The sequence below is a fragment of the Heptranchias perlo genome, chromosome 20 (assembly GCF_035084215.1).
Source record: "Heptranchias perlo isolate sHepPer1 chromosome 20, sHepPer1.hap1, whole genome shotgun sequence".
Lineage (NCBI taxonomy): Eukaryota > Metazoa > Chordata > Chondrichthyes > Hexanchiformes > Hexanchidae > Heptranchias > Heptranchias perlo.
Window position 1 is genome coordinate 26,931,618 of NC_090344.1, and position 8,481 is coordinate 26,940,098.

At 44.3% G+C, this 8,481-nt stretch overlaps 2 non-coding genes across 2 annotated transcripts; one reads left to right on the top strand and one right to left on the bottom strand.

Annotated features, from left to right (window-relative positions):
- Window positions 1-1,609: 1,609 nt before the first annotated feature.
- Window positions 1,610-1,691, bottom strand: trnas-uga (transfer RNA serine (anticodon UGA)). Its single transcript has one exon. It is a non-coding gene; the product is annotated as a tRNA-Ser (tRNA).
- Window positions 1,692-7,803: 6,112 nt separating this feature from the next.
- On the top strand, window positions 7,804-7,877 carry trnan-guu (transfer RNA asparagine (anticodon GUU)). The gene has a single exon. It is a non-coding gene; the product is annotated as a tRNA-Asn (tRNA).
- Window positions 7,878-8,481: the final 604 nt, after the last annotated feature.

The window sequence follows — 8,481 nt, forward strand, 5'->3', positions numbered from 1 at the left end:
TCGTGTTGTATCAGATGTTCCTCGTTGCGTTACTTTCATCTTGATCGGAGAACCAGTTCGGGCGCTCCTGTGATAAACAGCGACAATTGCCAGTTAATGTTAAATTTAACAACGACTCCACTGCGTTTTTAATCCCACTGTTAAGATGCAGTCTATAAAATGAAAAAAATTCATCACATTCAAAGCATAAAAATCTTATTAAAGTTTTGACTGTCTCTCGGTAACCACGTCAACATCGCCTTCAGTCTGAAATAGAAAGTTATCGATCGATTCATGGTGATTAAAACAGGGATTCAACTGCGAACAGGATTTAATTAGCTTCATGTAATTAATTTAATAAGTTCATAACTCTTTTTAAAGTTAATTCCCTGACTGGGAATCGAACTTCGCGGCGGTGAGAGTCCCGAATTCTCACCACCAGGCCATTGGGGAGCTCCCAAGATTGCGCACGAGACAAAGTGGAACTGATGACATTAGTTTTTCTTTCGCTCTTTCATAATTCATTCAGCTCTGTGTTTATTCTCAGGCCTCTTATCTCTCCTTCTTTTCAGCTTCTGACTGCGGATATTCCTGTGGCTAAATATGAATAATATAGAACATCTCACAGCCCCGGTATATTTGCTGTTTCTCTGTGCAGTTCTGTGCAAAATCAAACTGCACGCAAATACCGACAGTGCCTCTCTCTCACTCCCCACAGAAGCAGCAGGAGATGCCACTTTAAACTGTCAGTTGCTTCAAATGATTCACGATGGACCTGCGTGACCTTGCAGCTTTCCCAGGAGCTGCATTCGGTACGTGAATTTTGGAAATGGAAACATGTCCATCAGCAGCTTGTGGTCGTATTTTACCTCACTTTCCATTTCATGTACATGCCTACTTGCACTTGGTGATGTCATTGCCTGAAAATCACCTCTGTCGCGATATTATTTCGAACAGAAAATGCCATTTTGTGCGAGCAGTTTGTTTGGCAGGAAAATGACCTGAATTACAAAGGGCCAAGTTGGAAAGGCCGCGTTGCTCTGCTTGTTCGCAGCAAAGAATTTTCAGCGTTTCCTTGGGGTTTAGTGTTTCGGATTCGGCGCTTTCATCACCACGGCAAAGGTTCGATTGTCGGTCTCAACATCCGCATATTATACACTCTACCATTAGTGTTCTGTACTCAAATTGCTGATTTTTTTATTGTGAGGGGAAGAAACATAAATGTGTGGACATTAATTACGAATTCATCAGCTGGGTTGCACCTTTTCTTTTCCTACCGTCTCAGTCTTTCCATCTTTACCCTTCTCTGCTGGTGTTGCAGGTTCCATCATTCTTCGCTGTTCACGATGCCTGAGAAGTCCATCAGGAGAAAACAGGCAAAGTCAAGAGACAGAGACAGGGAGAGATTAAAACACAGAAATAAATTGTACAAATGTCAAGTTCTGCGAACGAGCAGAATTTAGAATGGAGCTTGGGAGAGATTCCTTCACGTGTCTTGCAATTTTGCAAGAGATCATTGGGCTCCGAGTTAAAAGCGTCGTTGGCGATGGAGCACCTCTCTGAGGGAGCGAACAAGGTCCGTTCGTTCAAGTTCATATTAATTTGAACACTGAACAACATTAAAAAGTAGCGCTGCGAACAGGATTTGAACCTGTGCAGGGAAACCCCACTGGATTTCAAGTCCAACGCCTTAACCACTCGGCCATCGCAGCTGCAAACATCGATGATGCACAGCTATAAATCAGAATGCGTAGGGTTATCACACGAGATCTGTGACACTTTGTTCTCTCAGACAGGTTTCCAACTGGAAACTTACAGCTTGTTAATGTGCTGACTTTGCTGTCTCGGTGATAGAATTCTCATTTATCACGTGAGAAACCGGGGTTCGATTTCCGGTTCGTTTAGGATTATTTTCATTCTCCATTCATACGATCGCGTGAATTGTGCGACATTCGCCCTCAGCTTCAACCTGCGCACCATTTGAGACATTTTCCATTCTCCACGTGTGTTGCGTCGAAGCTGGGTCGGCAATTCACATTGAAAGTCCTACTTCTTTATCACTGGGTCATCGCAGCTGCAAGCGACAAATCCGACACGGCTGCAGAAGAGAATGAAGAAGGTTATGACAGGAGAACTCTGAGACTGTATGTTCTTTTAGACAGGTTTCGAACTGAGCGCATGCCGCCGGCTGCTGTGCGGACTTTGTTATTTCAGTGATCAAATTCTTGCTGTCTGCGCGAGAGGCGCGGGTTCGATCACCACTCAATAGAGGAGCATTTTTCATTCTCCATTCATGAGGTCACGTGAATTGGGATACGTTCACATTCAGCTTCAATCTGAACACCATCTTGTGACATTTTCCTTTCTCCATGTGTGTTGTCGTCGACAGAACCTCTGCATTCTGTCCTCCATTCACTGGAATAAAGACAATCCTGCCGACTGCACCGCTGACAAGACGTGAGAAGCCAATTTGTGATTTTGAACGAAAAATGGTAACACCGCAGGGCTCGTCCGGGATCTCTCACATAACAATCAGCAAATCCCCAAAGCGAGATATCATACCCGAAGACCAAAGAGCCACTGATAACAGAGGGGTGCAACCAATGCAGAATTCTGTGCCACCCACAGCCGATCGGCCACCATTCTCTACATCCTATCACTTTTTCTATTCCGATGTACGCACATTAACTATTTCATAGCAACAATATTAGCATCTCTTGACCACATTCGTTTCGAATGTGCGAGTTGTAATATCAAGTGAGACTTTGCAGAATTAATTGCTCTGAAGCTCCATTGTTGTCTGTCTCGGCATCCGCGGATGATCCACTCTCCCACAAGTATAACAGTGACTACACTTCAAAAATACTTCATTGGCTGTAAAGCGCTTTGGGAGGTCTTGATGTCGTGAAAAGCGCTTTATAAATACAAGACTTTGTTTTTATACTGGACTAAAAGTACTGATGATTTCACTATGAGGACGAAGCGACATCAATATGTGGACATTGGCTACGAATTCATCATCTGGGTTGGTCCTTTGCTTTTCCGACCGTCTCAGTCTTTCGATCTTTACCGTTCTCTTCTGGTGTCGCAGGTTCGATGAGCTTTGGCCGTTCAAGGAAGCCTGAGAAGTCCATCAGGGGAAAACAGAGCGGGACAGAGACAGGGAGAGATAGAGAGATAAAAGTATAGAAAATAAGCCTGAATATCAAGTTAGCAGAATTTTAAATGAAGCTTGAGAGAGATGGAATCATACACTCATAGAATCGTTGCTGCACAGGAGGCCATTCAGCCCATTCAGCCTGCCCCTGCTCTCTTTAAGAGCAATCCAGTTTGTCCCATTCCCCCGTTCTTTCTCTGCAGACCCGCAAATAATTTTCCTTCAAATACTTATCCAATTCCTTTTAGAAAGTCACGATTAAATCTGCTTCCACCACCCTTTCAGGAGATGCATTCCAGATTATATCTACTCGCTGATTTAAAACGTTTTTCCTCATGTCGCCTTTGGTTCTTTTGTCAACCACCGTAAATCTGTATCCTTTGGTTCTCGACCCTTCCGCCAACGGGAGCAGTTTCTCTTTATTTACTTTATCTAAACCCGTCATGATTTTGAACACTTCTATCAAATCTCCTCTCAACCTTCCTGCCCTCAGGAGAACAACCCCAGCTTCTCCAGTCTATCCACGTAACTGAATTCCCTCATCCCTGGAACCATTCCAGTCAATCTTTTCTGCATTCTCTCTAAGGCCTTCACATCCTTCCTAAAGTGCGGTACCCAGAATTGGAGCCAATACTCCAGTTGTGGATTATTGCGAAGTTTCCTTCACGCACCTTGAAATTTTGCAAGAGACCATTGGGCTCCCAATTAAAAGGCTCTGCCGCGGTGGAGGATCTGTCTGAGAGAAGGAAATGCGGCCCGTTATCTGCAGTTCATATTTTTTTGAGCATTGAACAAAAACTTCAAACAATAGCACCACGAGCAGGATTCCAATGTTTCACCGAAAGACCCTGTCGAGTTTTAGATCTAACGCCTGAACCACTCGGCCATCACAAGCAGCGAGTGCTGGTAATGCACGGCTGTAAATCAGAATGCGCAAGGTACTCAGAGGAGATTTGTGAAATTACATATTGTTTCAAACAGGTTTCCAACTGGACACAGAGAGCCCGATGCCATGCAAACGTTGCTGTTTCACTGGTAGAATTTGCACTTACCACGCGAGGGAACAGGGTTCGTATTCCCGACCAATTAAGGAGCATTTTTATTCTGCACCTCTGAGATCGCCTGAATTGGGATAAATTCAACTTCAGTTTCAATCTGCACACCGCCGTGAGGCATTTTACTCTCTCCGTGTGTGTTGCGTCGACAAACCGGCTGCATTCCGGCCTCTGGGCCTCAAACATGCTCGAGGATTAAATCAATCCTGCTTTCTGCAACGCTGCAAAGATGTGAGAAAGAAATAAGTGAATCTTCACTGGAAATAGTGCAATAGGAGGGTTTTGGGATTTGAACCCCCAACCTCTCACATATCAAACAGTGAAACGCCCAAAATGAAAACCATAATCCGAGAACAAGGAGCGGTCAGTAACACAACCGTTCAACCAGTCGAAAATTTCCCTGCTACTCACAACCGATCGCCCATTCAGTCAGACCGCTTCTGTCCATCGAATCATAGAATGGTTACAGCACAGAAGGAGGCTGTTCGGCTCATCGAGCCCGTGGCGGCTTTTAAAAGATCAATCCAATTAGTTCCATTCCCCGGCCCTTTCCCGTTGCTCTGTATTTTTCCACTTCAAATTCCGTTTTAAAGTCACGATTGAATCTGCTTCCACCACCCTTTCAAGCAGCGAATTCCAGATCAGAACTACTCGCTGCGTAATTAAGTTTTTCCTCATATCGCCTTTTGTTCTTTTGCAATCACCTCAAATCTGTGTCCTCTGGTTCCCGACCATTCCGACAATTAAAACAACTTCTCTTTGTTTACTTTATCTAAACCCTTCATGACTTTGAACACTTCCAGCAAATCTCCTCTGAACCTTCTCTGCACGAAGGCGAACAACCCCGGCACGAGGCAAATGCGGTCAATTAGCTTCAATTAATTTATTTGATCATTAAATAGACCTTTAAAGACAGGCCTTGTTTTGTGGAAGTGTGAGCTGGTGGTTTAAATCGCTGGTTTCAAAGTTTGGGGCGTTTCTCGATTCGAATTTTACCACTGACAGATTTTCTGCAAATATCCATTTTGACCTGTTCACAGAAAACCCGATTGCAGTGCGATGGAGCAGAGGATTTGAAAGATGCTGAAAGTGAAAGTGCAGATATTAGTTTCATCACGGGGACAGGACACGTTTCCACAGGTAAGGACATCTCACTTCAAGATTCTTTCCAGCAGAGTGTGACAGGTGATCAGAGTGACCGGGCTCTAACGGCGCAATCGGTCCTTATATGAGTCACAGGCTCAGGAAATGCGGGGGTTTTTAATTCGAGTCTCACCAAGATCAAACAATCCTTTTCCTTGTGAACATTTCGACCGGAGTTGAAGGTACAATTGGTGTGTTCCACAATTCATTTAATTATCTGAATTGCCATGTGGTTCCTCCGGACTACACGGTTGCAAGAGCAGATGAGATGTTTCGTATTACTTGTTTACAGGAGGGAGGCTGCAGTTTTGTAGACACAAACTATGATTTTGAACCATCTTCAAATCGTGGGATTTAACTGGAGCTTTAAACCAGCGCCAGCGGCCGCTCAGCCAGGATACTTTCCATCCTACACTTCAGGAGCTAGTTTTACAGGAATAGAATTACTTCAAGCAAGAATTCTACCCCTGAAGCACCAATGCTCGCACGGCAGCAGGATGCATGTGTCCAGTTAGAAACCTGTCTGAAGGAACATGCAGTCTGACAGAGCCGGAAGTCCAGCAGATTGACTTTCGGTCTGAGCAGATGATGAGTCACCTCCTTGAGAGAGTTTCGCCAATCCAGCTCATAATGGTTTAAGTATCATGAATTCGGCTGGGACTGGAGCCACTTGTGTAAGATGAAGTGTCGGGGGCAGTTTCACATCGTTGACGGACATTAATGATCCTGTTGCGGTTTTGCTGCAAAATTTCACTTCTCAGCTCCCGAACTAAAATCCAACGCCGTTGCAACTCGAATCCACAACCTTTGAATGGCTTATCAAACAAAACAAGTAGAAGTCCAACACACTCGCCATTGCGCTACAGGGTCAGTTACCAAAAAATCCCGAATAAAAAGAAAGACGTGTTTCTCCGGTCCAGGGGCAAAGTGACAATGGATATTATTCAAAAAACTGTCCCCGCGAATCTGTTTATATATTTTTTTGTGAAGCTTCGATTTTAAAAGTTATAAAAAGCCGAAATAAATAAAGTAAATTATAAGAATCGCATCCGTGATTAAGGCGTTACAACACACTCTAAGCAACTGAGTTAACCGGCCGTACTGACGGTCCATTAGACATTTTAATTAATTTCTGTACCTGTCCGCTAGTTTGTCGCGCTTTCTGTACTTGGACCACTAAATCTCTCTGCTCCTCCACAGTTCCCAGTTTCTCACCATTTAGAAAACATTCTGATTTACCTTTCTTATATTTAAAGTGGATGACCTCGCTCTCCCCCACATTGAACGATATTTGCCGCAGTTTTACCCACTCACTGAATCTATCAATTCCCACTTTTCAACTTCCTGCTTCAATCTTCATGACTTATTGCGTCACCAGAAGGCTGCGTGTTCAAATCACGGGGTAACCGTTACTTTTCGAGCTGATCAGATTCTGGATCGTTCCGGGATGAATATTGTATCTGCTTTTTCTCAATAAACAGAACCTTGCTCTGAAGTCTGCTTCCCTGGTTCTCAAATTTCAGGAAGGCGTCTCATTCTGCCCTCGACTATTGATTTTGACCTGCGGTTGAAACTTTTGCAAAGATGAAAAATAAGTCCCCAAATCGCTCCACGTGAATCTCAAACGCTTTGGGAAGACGTTCAGTGCAAACAATCAGGAATTTAAAGGCACCTCAATGACCTGCAATATCTTGGAATGAGTTTTGTTCGCCATTGCATTCGACCGTGAAATCGCTCCCGGCTTTCATCTCACTGAAGTGAAGAGTGTGACCGCGTTCCATCTGTCAGAGTGGAAGTGACGTGTTTGGGGTCGGTATGGGTCGTTTACAACTTTTGAAATCTCACCAAGCAGCAGAGAAAAAGAATCTTGGAATCAAATTGTCCCTGTCAGTGATGAATTGAAGTGAATATCGCTCCAAGCAGATCTGGACAACTCGCAGTGCAGCCGCACAGGAGTTCCAAATCCACCTTCTCGCCACTCGGCAATCGCATGAACTGAACTTTACTCTGACCCAGTGTCACCGCGCTGAAATCGAGTATGTCTCGGCCACACTTTTTCTGAACATCATGGTTACTGGTTTAAGAGTGAAAAGTGCCGTCCGCTTCACTGTAAGTGCAAGAGACAACTTTGTGAACACCGAGTCGTGTCACAGACCTGCTCGTCGGACCTGCTCATTTCATCTCATCTCATTTTCTGCAAACCTGAATATTACTGGAATAGAGAATGGCGAATCACAGCTCGAGAAATCAATCCTCTCGACCACGAGGGGACTGAGTCTTCCAACACACAGGTGTTTAATGGCAAGGTGAGTTTAATGTTCAGGAATAATAGAGCACAGATTTTCGGTCGTGCAAACTTCACACACTTTATTTTGGAAAAGTAAACTGAGAGCAGAGAGAATTTATTTTGATCGCTGCAATCTGAATTTTTAGTTCGTTGAATCAGTAGTTCAGCAGCAAACGTGTGCTGTCTCTGTGGCGCAATCGGTTAGCGCGTTCGGCTGTTAATCGAAAGGTTGGTGGTTCGATCCCACCCAGGGACGGTAGGGAACCTTTTATCTTCATGGTCTCGCATTTCCTGGTTCTGATGTTTGTTTTGACTGCAAAACAAATGCCCGCTTTCGATGGCCAGCTGAGTGCGGCCGATCTTCCATCATTTCACCTGTGATTGGCTTCGCCGAAATCTGAATTCTTCTTGACAGACAAGGTCTGACATCGATATTTCTGCAGTGAGCGACACCAGACTGTTTCCACAATGAATGTCACTCCCTTTTATTTTGGAAACGCAAAATTGTATTCACATTCCGAACGGTTTCAGTTGATTTGTGAGAGATCATGAAAGGATCCTGCAGCGCTGCCTTGGATAATAACAACAGTTCTAAGCAGCATTTCAGTCGCGGCAACAAATCCTCACATCCGAGTATCTGCACCCTTAAATCGGAGTATCTGCACCTTTGCAGCAGAGTATCTGCACCCTCACACTGGAGTATCTGCACCGTTGCACCGGAGTATCTACGCCCTTACAACCATTAACTCATCAACTGTCCCCAATCATCTTTATCAGCGTCAGGAGCCCTAAACAAAACCCAACAGTGAAGAAATTGGCTTTATGATTCTTCAGTAATGTACGGACACATTTTTATTAAC